Source organism: Megalobrama amblycephala, linkage group LG22 (genome assembly GCF_018812025.1).
Source record: "Megalobrama amblycephala isolate DHTTF-2021 linkage group LG22, ASM1881202v1, whole genome shotgun sequence".
Taxonomy (NCBI): Eukaryota; Metazoa; Chordata; class Actinopteri; order Cypriniformes; family Xenocyprididae; genus Megalobrama; species Megalobrama amblycephala.
Genome location: NC_063065.1, coordinates 3,559,147 through 3,573,605, shown reverse-complemented (window position 1 = coordinate 3,573,605; position 14,459 = coordinate 3,559,147). Strand labels below are relative to the sequence as shown.

Sequence of the window (14,459 nt, the reverse complement as noted above, 5' to 3'; positions counted from 1 at the left end):
ATTACATTTAATATTTTTGAAATATATACGAAAAGAGGCAGGGTTGTTTAATATTTCGTTTTGTTATAAATATATGCAGACATTGCAGATAATCAATCACTCGTTGCCTGAGACTATTAATATGTTTTTGTTTGTTTTTTAAATAAAACGAAAAGAGGCAGAGTGGTGTTTTATAACAAATTTTGTTTTATTGTTGGCTAAAAGATACATGCAGAGATAACCGGAGAAGCCAGAGCGAGCTGAGTAACGTTATCAAGTACGCTGCTGTTCCATTTGCAGAATCACCGGACTTGTGTTCTCCCGTCCACGGGAGTTCGTTCTCCTGAGTCGAACTTGCCAAGTCCCAACTACCAAGGATGCGAGTCCGAAGTTTGCGAATTTGGTTTTGAGAAACGGCCATAGTGCCAAAAAGATCTGTAGATGTGTGCAGAGGGATCTGTGAAAGCCCTGTGATCTGCAAACACAGATTCAACACTTGCATGCTGAGCTTTGCACAGAATGTGTATGAATGTCTTTTTACAGTGGTTTGAAAATACAAGTTAGACCGTGTTTGTTTGCAAATTGTGAGGAGGGCATTTGTAGATTTTTTAATGAAAAAAAAAACAGTGAAACAGCTGTGCCAAAATTCTGAAAACAAATGCAACACAATCTACAAATAAAAAATGACCCTCATGCGCAGACAAATCACTTTGCATTCATTCAAATTCTGGTTGTCAAGTACAAGTCACTGATTTCTATTTGTGAATCATGAAGAGTCTGTTTGTGGATTTTTTATCTATTTGTAGATTTTGTTTTACATTTGCGGATCATGAGGAGTTTGTTTGCAGATTTGGAATCTATTTACAGATTGTTTTACATTTGCAGATTTTAAATTTATTTGTAGATCTTGTTTGTGTTTACAAATTGTAATGTGCATTTTTGACTTATAGTCTCTTCTTTTTCAATGATTATGGCATTATTTTGTCACAACAGCGAAACAATAATGTCAGAATTATGAAAACAAATGTGACACAATCTACAAACAGAACATGATCTTCACCTGCAAACAAGTAACTTTAAATTAATTCAAATTCTGGTTTTCAAGTACAAGTCACTGATTTCTATTTGTGAATCAGGATGAAGATCATGCTTTATATTTGTGGATCACAAAGAGTTTGTTTGAGGACTTTGTATCTATTTGTAGATCTTGTTTTACATTTGCGGATCATGAGGACTTTGTTTGCAGATTTTTTATCTATTTGTAGATTGTGTTTTTTGTTTACAAGTTGTAATATCTATTTGTGACTTTTAGTCTGTCCATTTCCAATGGTTTTGGCATCAATTTACCCCCATAGCCTTTACTCACCCAAACTTGCCAACAAGGCTACTTTTCGTAAATGCAAGTGCATTCAGCAGTTAGTTGTGAATTGCAGGCGTTTGATTTAGGAGATGAGGCAGATAAGGTATCTGTACTTTTATTCAAGTATGGTTTTCAAGTATTCTTTAAACCTCTGCTCTTTCCAGAGTGACGACTTCTAAAACAGCTCTCTTTCGAGTGAATCCTCATGTGGTCCCTAAGGTTACCCATAAATCTGAAACTCTTTCCACACTGATCACACATGAATGGCTTCTCTCCAGTGTGAATTTTCATGTGACAATAAAGTGACGATTTATGTGCGAAACTCTTTCCACACTGATCACATGTGTATGGCTTCTCTCCAGTGTGAATTCTCATGTGAAAATAAAGTGATAATTTATGTGCGAAACTCTTTCCACATTGATCACATGTAAAAGGCTTCTCTCCAGTGTGAATATTCATGTGTTCCCTAAGGATTTGTTCCCGTGTAAAGCCATTCCCGCACAGAGTGCAGGTATAAGGCTTTTCTCCAGTGTGAGTTCTCATGTGGTCTTTAAGGTGTCCTTTTTGACTGAAACTCTGTCCACATTGTTGGCAGGTGTAAGGCTTTTCTCCAGTGTGAACTCTCATGTGGATGTCAAGGCTTCCTTTTACATTGAAACTCTTTCCACACTGTTGGCAGGAGAATGGGCTCTCTCCAGTGTGAGTTCTCATGTGGACTATAAGGTTTCCTTTATAACGGAAACTTTTTCCACACTCTTGACAGGTGTAAGGCTTTTCTCCAGTGTGAATTCTCATGTGGATTTCAAGTTTTTCTTTTTGTCTGAAACCCTTTCCACACTCTTGACATGTATGACGCTTTTCTCCAGTGTGAATTCTCATGTGTGCTGTAAGGTTACCTTTCTCACTGAAACTCTTTCCACATTGTTGGCAGGTGTAAGGCTTTTCTCCAGTGTGAGATCTTGTGTGGATTTCAAGTTTTCCTTTTTCACTGAAACTCTTTCCACACTGTTGGCAGGTGAATGGACTCTCTCCAGTGTGAGTTATCATGTGGACCTTAAGGTTTCCTTTATAACGGAAACTCTTTCCACACTCTTGACAGGTATGAGGCTTTTCTCCAGTGTGAATTCGCATGTGGTATTTAAGGCTTCCTTTTTGTGTGAAACTCTTTCCACACTCTTTGCAGGTGTAAGGCTTTTCTCCTTTGTGAATTCTCAAGTGGATTTCAAGTTTTCCTTTTTCACTGAAACTCTGTCCACACTGTACGCAGGCGAATGGGGTCTCTACAGTGTGAATTCTCATGTGGGTTATAAGGGTTACTTTTTGAATGAAACTCTTTCCACACAGTTGGCAGGTGTAAGGTTTTTCTGCAGTGTGAATTCTCATGTGGACTTTTAGGTTTCCTTTTTGATTGAAACTCTTTCCACATTGCCGGCAAGAAAAGGTTTCTCTCCAGTGTGAATTCTCATGTGGACTTGAAGGTTTCTATGTTGATCAAAACTCTTTCCACACTGTTGGCAGGTGAAATATCTTTTAGTTCCTGTCTTTTGAACTCTGTTTCGTGAGGAAGTCTTTTTAGCCAGCGTCGACCTTTCCCCAGTCATGAAATCATGTTTTATCATTATGTTTTTTCTCTTCTTCCCTTTCATTAAGTTCATGGCTAGCCTCTCTCAGTGCTGTTAGATCTAGAACGAAAATAGACAAAACAATTTAGACATTTAAAGCATCAAAACCAACAACATGTATGATCTATACCAGGGGTGTCCAAACCTGTTCCTGAAGAGCTACCATCCTGCAGATTTCAGGTCCAATTCCAATCAAGCACACCTGAACCAGCTAATCAGGATGTTCAGGGTTCCTTGATAATTACAGCAGGTGTGTTGGAGCAGGGTTGGTACTGAAGTCTGCAAGACGGTAACTCTCCAGGAGCAGGGTTGGACACCCCTGATCTATACCATACTCTATGGATCAGGGATAGGCAGCTTTGGTCCTGGAGGACCTGCATAGTTCAGTTTTATCTCTATTTAAATACATGTGCCTGTAATTTTCAAGCAGTCCTCAAGAATAAGGGTTAAATATTGGGGTTGGGTTAAATTTTGCAGGTGTATTTGATCAAGGATGGAGCTAAACTCTTCAGAATAGTGTCCCTCCAGAACCAGAGTTGCCCATCCCGTCTATAGATCTTATACTCAATACACCAGTGGTTTTCAAACCTGGTCCACAGGGACCCACCACTGCACATTTTGTACGTCTTCTGTATTTTTCACATCTGGTGAAGATCCTCAGCTTGTTAGAGGAGAGCTGACATTGATAGAGAAATTTGCAGACTACTATTCCTGTTCACCAATAAGGCGAGAACCAGAACTGTTATAAACCTAAATATACTTGAATTAATTAAGTTACTTGAAAATTCAACTATGCTATTAGTAATAGAAGATTTTTGTTGTTGTAATCATGTCAGACATAGCACACACAAAAGTAGTAGCTGTTCCGTACTGCGGCACGGTTAGCGATCTCACTACAGCCTGTGACGGCCCGAGTGATGGCTGCACAAGAGGGGTAATGTGAACGTATCCACACACACACACACACACACACACACACACTCACATGCAAGCCCTCATGTACACATGTTACATGTTTGTTCATTTAAGGTAATCTTTATTTAAACCTGTTTTGTCATTCACATTCATTTTGGTTTCAATATAATGTTTGCTTTAATAATTACACAAGACGAACAATAATCATTAATTCTTTATTTGGTTTACATATTTATTACATACTTTTTATATACATTGTTACTGATTTGGAGTGCACACAAATTAGTTACATTGTATCTGTTTATTATATTTGTTTCTATCTTTTGAGTTTAAGTTTACCGTTAACGGGCGGTGATCTCGACAGGGTCTGTTGCAGCCGCATCCTGGTGTCGCAAGAACTGGTGTCCGGCCAGAACAGGGCTTTTAAACATTATTGGTTCCGCCCGGACTTTCCATTTGCTGAAGTTGCCCGGGGGAGAAGGAAACGTTCTGGCTTTTTGTTAATTGGTTTATGTAGTTGTACATTTGTGGTATTTGATTACATTTTGCTTTTCTTTATTTTGATTTGATATATTTCTTTGTATGCTTCTATTTTGATTTATTTGGTGTTATATGTTAAATGTTAAGTCTCATTTGTTTCCCCTCTTAATTTGTAATGGGCCCATCCTTTCCTTTATAAGTTGTTGCTTTGTTCATTCAAGGTCAAGTCAGTTTTAGTTTGTTGCTTTCATTGTTTGCCTTTATTTATTTTTGTTGTTTTTTTTTGTGAAAGATTGAGTTGTCAAGTTGACATTTTCCCTTGGGTTCTAATAAATTGCTGGTGTTCCTTGTCCTTGGCTCCTCGGTCCCTCACATATGGTGGCAGCGGTGGGATGCATTCAGTCGGTCAAGGACACTAAGCTGTTTTGTTTCTTTTTGCCCCTCGTGGCTGTGTTTTTTTCTCTGTTATCCTGAGTCGTACCTCAAAGAAAAATATGCCTAAAGCTCCACACTTTCAGCAAGAGGAAGAAAGGGGTGAGGAGGATCAGGATGTGGCAGAAGAAGCAAGGCAACAGGAGATAGAGAAGTTTCAGTGACTGAGTTGGCCAATTTGTTTCGAGCCCATATGGCCAGGACGGAAGGCCGGGAGACTGCATGACAGCAAGAGCAGGTAGAGCAGGAGCAGGTAGAGCAGGAGCAGGTAGAGCAGGAGCGACGGTTTAAGGCACTCCAGCACCAGTTCAGCCTTTTACAAATGGAGGTCCAAGCACGTACTTCTCCTAATTTTCACTTAACCAGTGTTGGCCGGGAGGCCCAGGAAAGGCCTGATGGGGATCCTTCAGATTCCGACAGACATTCGTTGGCTTCAGCTCATCAAAGTTTTAATCAGGTTGAGGACAATATAGGCCCACCATTATCTCGGACCCCTCAATTAGAAAAGCTGAGTGACACTGATGACGTAGAGCACTTCCTTGTTACTTTTGAAAGGATTGCAGTTGCTTGTAGGTGGACTAAAACTGACTGGGTTTGGCATTTAATCCCTTTGCTGACGGGTAAAGCAAGAGCAGCTTATGTCAACATGGATCTCAATGAGTCTACTGACTATGACAAAGTGAAGTATGCTATTTTAAAGAAATATGATGTTAATGCTGAAACTTATCGACAAAAGTTCCGTTCCTTAACAATAGAGCCAACTGAGAGTCCAAAGGAGCTTTACAGCCGGCTCAAAGAACTCTTTGGAAAGTGGATCCAGCCTAAGAGGAAAACAGTGGAGGAGGTGAGTGAAATTATCATTCTGGAGCAATATCTTAAAATGCTGTCCCCCTGAACTTCAGGTGTGGATTCGGGAGAGAGATCCCAAAACGGCAGCGGAAGCAGCATCTTTGGCAGATGTGTTTGTTGCAGCCAGAGGGAAGAATAAGCCGTGGGCTTGGAAGCCTGTTAAAGACTGCCGTTTTCCTGACGTGCCTCACTTTCAGCAAAGGAAGGTGGAGGGGTCTGGTAAGCCCTACATGGGAAAACATCCTTTAGCCAAATCAAATTTTGCTCCTAAACGACCTCCTATATGTTACCTGTGTGGTCAAGAAGGGCACACTAAGCCCAATTGTCCAAAGATCTCAGCTCAGCTTACACAGCTATGTTTCGTACCAAGCAGGAATGTAACCAAATCCGCAAGCTCTTTGAGAACTACAAATGTAGAGATAAATGGTGAGAAATTAACTGCTTTGATTGACACTGGCAGTGACCAGACTCAGGTAAGAAGAAAGTTTATATCACCCTCTTTGATCAGCACAGTGAACAAACTACCTATTTGCTGTGTACATGGAGATGAAAGATGGTTACCTACCGCCAATTTTTATGTCAAGATAGAAGATCAGGCTTACATGGTGGAGGTGGGGGTGGCTGATTACTTGTCTTTCCCTGTGATTCTGGGTCGAGATATACCAGTGCTGCTGGAGTTGTTGCACCCGACGTGACAGAGCCACATGGTAGTGACCAGAGCAAAGGTGAATCGGTCAAAGGAGACTGAATCCACACTAAGTACTTTACCTTTCTTCAATGCAGAGATTGAGGCTGGGGTGCTGAAGAGGAGAAAGACTAGAAGAGAAAAGGGACAAGAAAAGGTAAAATATGCTGCTCATTCAGTGTCTGAAAATAAGACCTCTGATTTACCTGTGAACTTCCAGTTGCCCACAAACATCATTCAGATGCAGCAGGAAGATGCTAGTCTCACAGAGTGCTTTGTTAGAGCTGCGGAGAGTAAGGAGAAGCCTTTAAATGACAATACAGCCAGATATGTGATGATCAAGGGTATACTCTATCGAGAGATCGGGGCCCAGAAACAATTGGTGGTTCCACAGTGTGTTCGAGAGATGGTGTCCCTAACTTTTCCAGCAGGGCTGCTCCACTAACGGATATGGTGGGGGCACGTTGCCCAAATCAACTGCAGTGGACGGAGGAGAGATTGGAAGCCTTCCGGGACATCCAGGGAGCTTTGACCACCAATAGTGTGCTGCACAACCCTGACTTTAGTCAACCGTTCGTTGTACAGTCTGATGCCTCTGAGAGGGGTGTAGGCGCCGTCCTATTGCAAGGACCACCAGAGAGCCGACGGCCAGTGGCATATATCAGTCGTAAGCTGTTTCCGAGAGAGGTACGCTATTCGACGATCGAAAAGGAATGTTTAGCCATAAAGTGGGCCTTGGATTCCTTGCGATACTATCTACTAGGCCGTGAGTTTACCCTGGAGACCGATCATAAAGCGTTGCAGTGGTTGGAGAAAATGAAGGATTCTAATGGAAGAATTACAAGATGGTATCTCGCCATGCAGCCCTTCAGATTCAAGATTCAACATGTGTCTGGTAAAGTCAACGTTACTGCTGACTATCTTTCCCGCTCTACTGGCGAGATTCCTGAAGAGGGGGGAAATGTGACGGCCTGAGTGACGGCCGCACAAGAGGGGTAATGTGAACGTATCCACACACACACACACACACACACACACACACTCACATGCAAGCCCTCATGTACACGTTACATGTTTGTTCATTTAAGGTAATCTTTATTTAAACCCGTTTTGTCATTCACATTCATTTTGGTTTCAATATAATGTTTGCTTTAATAATTACACAAGACGAACAATAATCATTAATTCTTTATTTGGTTTACATATTTATTACATACTTTTTATATACATTGTTACTGATTTGGAGTGCACACAAATTAGTTACATTGTATCTGTTTCTTATATTTGTTTCTATCTTTTGAGTTTAAGTTTACCGTTAACGGGTGGCGATCTCGACAGGGTCTGTTGCAGCCGCATCCTGGTGTCGCAAGAACTGGTGTCCGGCCAGAACAGGGCTTTTAAACATTATTGGTTCCGCCCGGACTTTCCATTTGCTGAAGTTGCCCGGGGGAGAAGGAAACGTTGTTGCTTTTTGTTAATTGGTTTATGTAGTTGTACATTTGCGGTATTTGATTACATTTTGCTTTTCTTTATTTTGATTTGATATATTTCTTTGTATGATTCTATTTTGATTTATTTGGTGTTAAATGTTAAGTCTCATTTGTTTCCCCTCTTAATTTGTAATGGGCCCATCCTTTCCTTTATAAGTTGTTGCTTTGTTCATTCAAGGTCAAGTCGGTTTTAGTTTGTTGCTTTCATTGTTTGCCTTTATTTATTTTTGAGGTTTTTTTTTTTTTTTTTTTTTTTTGTGTTGTGAAAGATTGAGTTGTAAAGTTGACATTTTTCCCTTGGGTTCTAATAAAAACCCATATTTATGGTAAATTGCTGGTGTTCCTTGTCCTTGGCTCCTCGGTCCCTCACACAGCCGTACCGAGCCTAATCTCTTCAAGCGGGCCAGGGCATGGTACGGAGCAATCACACTAGCCAAACAAACTAGACTTTGGGGGTCAAAAGTGCTCACAAGTGTGAGTACACCCTTAATTTTGGTTTAAGACACATTTTGAGAATAATTTATGACACACAACTTTCCCACCATTGACAGAATTTTCCTGGTATACGGTAGGGGTGCTTTTACTTATCTGAATCAGTACAAAACCTCCAGATCAAAACACAGAAGCAGCAGCAGCAGGAAGAAGCGATAAAAGCTTTGATCAAGTACATGCAAACTAACGCAATCATCTGTGTTATTTTTCTTGACATATTGCATGTTCAGCTATTCATACAACAAAATCTTCTGGGGTCATTAAAGTTTTGCAATAATAATCAAAAATGCTGGTGATGGCTGGCAACTTAAAAAAAACAACAACAAAAAAAAAACAATTAAATGAGATGTGCTTTCCTCAACACAAAACTTACATTTTACAGTTATACTGTTACTTGTAAATGTCCAATACTAGCAGAATCTGTCTAGTACTTTACATGTAACTCTCTAAGCTCTTAATTGCTTGAAATCTGCTATGGAGTCGACCTGTAGTCAGACCATAAACAATAATTAATCAGCTCCCATGATTACACATAAAACCTCAACATGATCTAAATCAGGGGTTTTCAGTAGGGATGCACCAATACCAGTATCAGTATTGGGCCGATACCAAGCTCATATACATAGACTGTCAAAAAGTCAGCCGACACAGTGGAAGGCACTTTAGCAAGTTTATTACAAGAGAATGTGTCTCTGAAGTCCAAGGTAACGGGTTTAGAGGCCAGATCTCATTGACAAATTATCAAGATAGCTGGTCTTTGTGAGAACATCGAGAAGGGCAACCCCACACAATTTGTCTCTGGCCTATTGCCTTCACTATCGGGAGAAGATCATTTTCCACGTGACAAAGGTTGACCGAGCTCACCGCATTGGCCGCATCGTGAACAACGGACCGCGAGATATGATTGCCAGGATACATCATGATACTATTAAGACTAAGATACTGCAGCTCGCCCGTAACCAAAGCCCGCTCTCTGTTTTGATGGGAGTCATATCAGTATATTTCCGGACTTTCCAGCAGAGGTGTCTTCCCAACGCAAACTGCTTGACGGTCCACGGGAGAAACTAAGGGCTAAAGGAATAAAATATGGCCTGTTGTACCCTGTACATCATGGTAGGACTTAATTCCTAGCTGCTGGCGGCCTGCATAATCCATACATATATATATATATATATTATATATATATATATATATATACACATATTATATATGTGACTTATATTTAATAATAGCGCCTATTTTACAATTAATTTAGATGTTTTCGAGAGATGTGAGCTCCAGGGCGTCAGCGGCCATTCAGGGGTCGTGTAAGCGCCGAGAACAGCTTCATCTCTGGCAGTGCTTCGGGGATTTACCGCTGGCTCTTATAGTGGTTAAACATGAGACGTAATTCAATTTGAGTACATAAAACGGGCAATCTTTGGTCTTATTAATCTATTATTTGTTCCACAGCAAGTCGAATTGTGCTATTGTGCTTATAAACCCAACCGCCAGATGTCAGCGTTATCTCAGAACGTAAACTAACGCATAGCCGGAGAAGTGCTAGGTGCATCAATAGCGTTAAGCCCCGGGTATACTTCGGCCGTCCGCGTTCGTGCACCGTCCGCATGACGTAATTTTCGTCATGCGGAGGGCTCGCGGCCGTGCGGACAGTGCGCGTGCAACAGCGCAAGCAGGAAAGAAGAGTCCACTAGGTGACAATACGCACAGTACTGAGCACAATGTGCAGTCGAAGAAGAATTAGTAAAGAGCGATTCAAAAACAAGACGAGTAAACTCAGAGGCATGCCTTCTCCATCGTTTTTGATTCCTGTTCTCTTGGTGTATCTTCTGAACTATGTTGAAATGGTGGATGCACTATTTTTCTTCTCCGATCCTGCCCAACGAATGTCCCATTGATGAAACAAGTCTGGTAAAGAGTATAGAAAAAATTTGTATTGCGCATGTGTCGAACTTGGTCATCTGCACGCATCCGCATCCATTTAGTGTACTTTGAAGGATGTGCGGACACGACCAGGCGCGGAAAGTGAAGTATACCCGGGGCTTTAGCATCAGATTGACAAGAGTCAGTTGTTTGCAAAATAGACCATGTTATATAATCCAAAACTCGGGAAACTCACTGAATCTGCCAATGCCATCCGCACTCCTGAGAGGCGTTTGATATAATGTGTTAAGTACTGCACGTTTTTCTCTCAATAACAAAATAAACAGACAACAAAAAATGACAGTGGTGGCAGCATAAAGAAAGCATCTGATCATAGCGATGTGGATATGTTCTCAACAGCTCTGTTGTGATTTGGATCATGTGACAAACTGCCAACGGCTGAAATCACGTGACTTTGGCGCTACGAACAGCAGATTCGATACACTGATTCATTTATGATCCAAAGCTTCCTGAAGCAGTGGTTTGAAATCGGCCATCACTAAATAAGTCATTATTTTGTTTTTTTTGGCGCTCCAAAAATATTCTCGTCGCTTTATAATATTAATATTGAACCACTGTACTCACATGGACCGATTTAAATATGATTGTAGTACCTTTATGGATCTTGAGAGAGGAAGTGTCATTGCTCCCTATGCAGGATATTAAATATCTTAATTTGTGTTCCGAAGATTAACGAAGGTCTTGCGGGTGTGGGACGGCATGAGGGTGAGTAATTAATGACACAATTTTCATTTTTGGGTGAAATAACCGTTTAATCTCAGTTTTTATAAATCTGATATTCTTGATTTTACAAGCCACCAGTCCATTTGTTTTGAGATGTTTTTGCTCAAATTCAGTTGCGCCAAACCTGCTGTAACCATAGCCATTGATTAGCTGGGAGAATAGTCAAATTGCACCCTCTAGTGGATGACTAATGATTTGATAGTAAAATCAGGTGCTCGCACCCCCTAGGGGCCCCACAGGTAGAAAACCCCTGATCTAAATTTCAAATAAATCCGGTGCCATGGTAACAGCGATCGAGATATCAAAAATCTGTTCCTAATTTTACATCAACAAAGTCTTGGGCTACATTCACACCGTCAGTCCAAATCTGATTTTTGTGCATATCTGATTGAAATCAAATTTAACAAGTGTGAACAGCAAAAAAAAAAAAAAAAAAAAAAAAAAATTATACATGAAATGCAATTTATACAAATCCATTTCAAGCTACATTCATGTGTGGTTTGAAATCATATTCAAGTGATGTAGTTACACACTATAGTAATGAGTTAATAATGCTTAATTATGAAATTAAACCAAACCTTAACCCTACCTCTATAGTAAATAAATGTAGTTAAAATTATCATGAAAATTTAATTCTGAAGTGAACTAATCCTTTAAAATTACTCAGTTCTTCTTTGAGTGATTACAATGTAATCGTCATCTTAAAATAAAGTAACCGATTAAATTGCCGTTTGTGTTTGACCAGTAGGTGGCTTTGTTACCTAATTGATGTGGTCAGTGTGGCATAACAATGACACAGAGTTTGGTGTCAATATGCAAAACCATTGCAGAGTCACGGCTTTAGATCATTTTTGGTCATTTTGCAGTGACGTTTTTTGTGTCTCAAGGTACAACGGTACTGTAGAAAAAGCAAATTTCATGTTTTGTTTAATTATAGCACCACCAATTTTTTTATGTGTCCTCACAGTGAGCCCATACATACAGTGTGTCAAGCTTGGTAAAAATACCTCATTGCATTTAGGAGTTACACATAAATTTATATTTATGAGCACACATAACAATGACCCATGTCCGACTTTGTATTTATTTGGCACTTACAATCTAAATTTTGATTTTTAGCTTGCAATATTAATGGGTTATTAATGAAAATTCTGTCATCTATACAGCAATATGTTTTTCCAAACTTGTACAAGTTCTTCTGTTGAACACAAATTTTGGAGAATGTTGTTAATCAGACAGCTTACAATTTCCATTGACCTCCAGTACTTTTCTTCAACTGAGGAAGTCAATGTTTGGTCCAAATTCTTCAAAATATCTTCTTTTGTGTTCAGCAGAAGTAAGAAACTCATACGGGTTTGGGACGACAGCAGAATTTTCATTTTTGGGTCAACTATCCCTTTAATGTTTATTCACACATCCAGTGCTGCTAATTTAATTTGTTAGTTTAACTGAACTTATTTCAGTTTGTATCAGAACTTTTGCAGAACATTAAAATGACAACCATGATCATTTTGTCACAACATGTAATTTTCACACCATTTCATCTGTCAGCGCTTATTGATTTCTAACCTACACCTGTACCACAAATGACAAGGTGAATATTTTCACTGGTTTCATCAAATATTATCAGTTCACTCTGTTCTTGACTGTTCTGACTTTCCTCTATATGACACACACACATTAAATTATTATTTATCAAATATTTTTTTTGCTTGATTTAATGTTCAATTACTGCCGTTTATGTTCAGGTATGTTAAAATGTAAGTAAAGCACTTCTGAGCATTAAGATGCTCAAAGTTTTTTGTTTTTCATTGTTCTCTATTCAGAAGTAGATGTTTGGTTTTATGTTGTAGATAATATTCTCTATTTCTGTAGAGCTGGACATTTTAGGATCAATAAAACGATGAGAATAAAACCAACCTGTTTGTTCCTCAATATCTTCAATCTTCATGTCTTCAGTCTCATCTTTAATAATTATCTTCATGTCTTCAGTCTCCTCTTTAATAAACTCCATCTGTAAGAAAAGAATAACAGAGTTAATAGTCTTCAATGACCTGTTAAAAAACACTCAAAACTAACGCTGTAAATTAAACACTTCATATTTAGAAGTTTATGATCTACATTTGGTATTTAAAGAATTATAGATTATATTTAAATGATTACTCTTTGATGAAAACATGATTAGTTAGTTTGTTAGTGTTTGTTGTTCTCGTTCATGTTTGAGCAGCACGAGTCGTGATTCACTGAATCATTTCTCTAAATATTTGATTCAATTGACTCGGAGTTGAAACGTTCATCATAGAGAGACTGAACTCGTGTTCATGATAAACTGATTTATGATATAGATAGAGAGAGAAATGAGACGCAGGTTTACTGTTTCTCATCAGTGGATGAGCTTTACTCACACAAATACTGTTCATTACAGTTAGATAAACAATTACAATGTTAAACTCATTTCACATCACTTGTTTAAAACAAAACACACTATAACTATAAATCACTGAACTGTTTCTATCGATTAAAACAGCTTAAATTCTTAAAACAAACCTTTCTTCAACAGAATCACAGCAGATGCAGGAGCTCGGCGCAGTCTTATGACGTCATGTCGTTACTCCAAAATAAAAGTCCTGTTAAGACGCTGCATTTTCTACAATCACAGAAGTGAACTGAAATCTAACCATATTTATCAGATAATCTTTGTATTAAAATCAAAACAGTGACAAAAATGATACAAAGAAACATGTTAAAAAGGTTGTATGAGTTCATTCATGTGTCAGTGCAAACTGAAACACAATTGATCTTTCAAGAATCGGTAATCAAGTAAAATAAGCAAAATTTCAAGTATAAATGTAGTTTATTCAATACCAGAAATATTGCTAAAAGGTTCAGTCAAGTTAAAAATGAAATGTTTCACATATTTGTAATTAAATCAGTAAGTAAAGTCTTCAATGTCAGGGGTCATTAGTGTGAGTTGCTGCCTATTTAGCAAATTAAATTGTGATGTGGACACTCTTAATAGAGACTTTCTGGTTCTCTGATGTCAAGTCTAGAGCAATCATACACACAGTTGTAAACGTCAAACTTCACAGCATGCAGACTCTTGAAAGTCTGCCCCATTTGCCACACACACACACACACACACACACACATATTTATTGTTATTATTATTACAGCTTGATTATGTGCTGGACCGAAATCGCCCTGGCAGTGAAATAATTGTGAAGGAGGGGCAAATGTGCCTTATCCGAGAAGAATTTTGGAGCCTTGGATTGTTGAGGGACATGGACTCCCATGTAAGCAGTCTGTTTTTTATTATAATTTTTTTTTTTTATTAAACACATTGACTTATATTTAGAGTATTTATTGCAGATTGGAAACGCCTGCATGAAGCTTATTTGTGAAATGGCTCGGCAAATTGTATGTACCATAAAATGTAACATTCAACTGGTTATAATATTTATATAAATTATGTTTTAACTTGATCTAAA

The 14,459-nt window shown here is 38.9% G+C and overlaps 1 pseudogene; it reads right to left on the bottom strand.

Annotated features, from left to right (window-relative positions):
• Positions 1-12,928, bottom strand: part of LOC125258598 — a 30,745-nt pseudogene extending 17,817 nt beyond the window's left edge.
• Between the last annotated feature and the right edge of the window lie 1,531 nt (positions 12,929-14,459).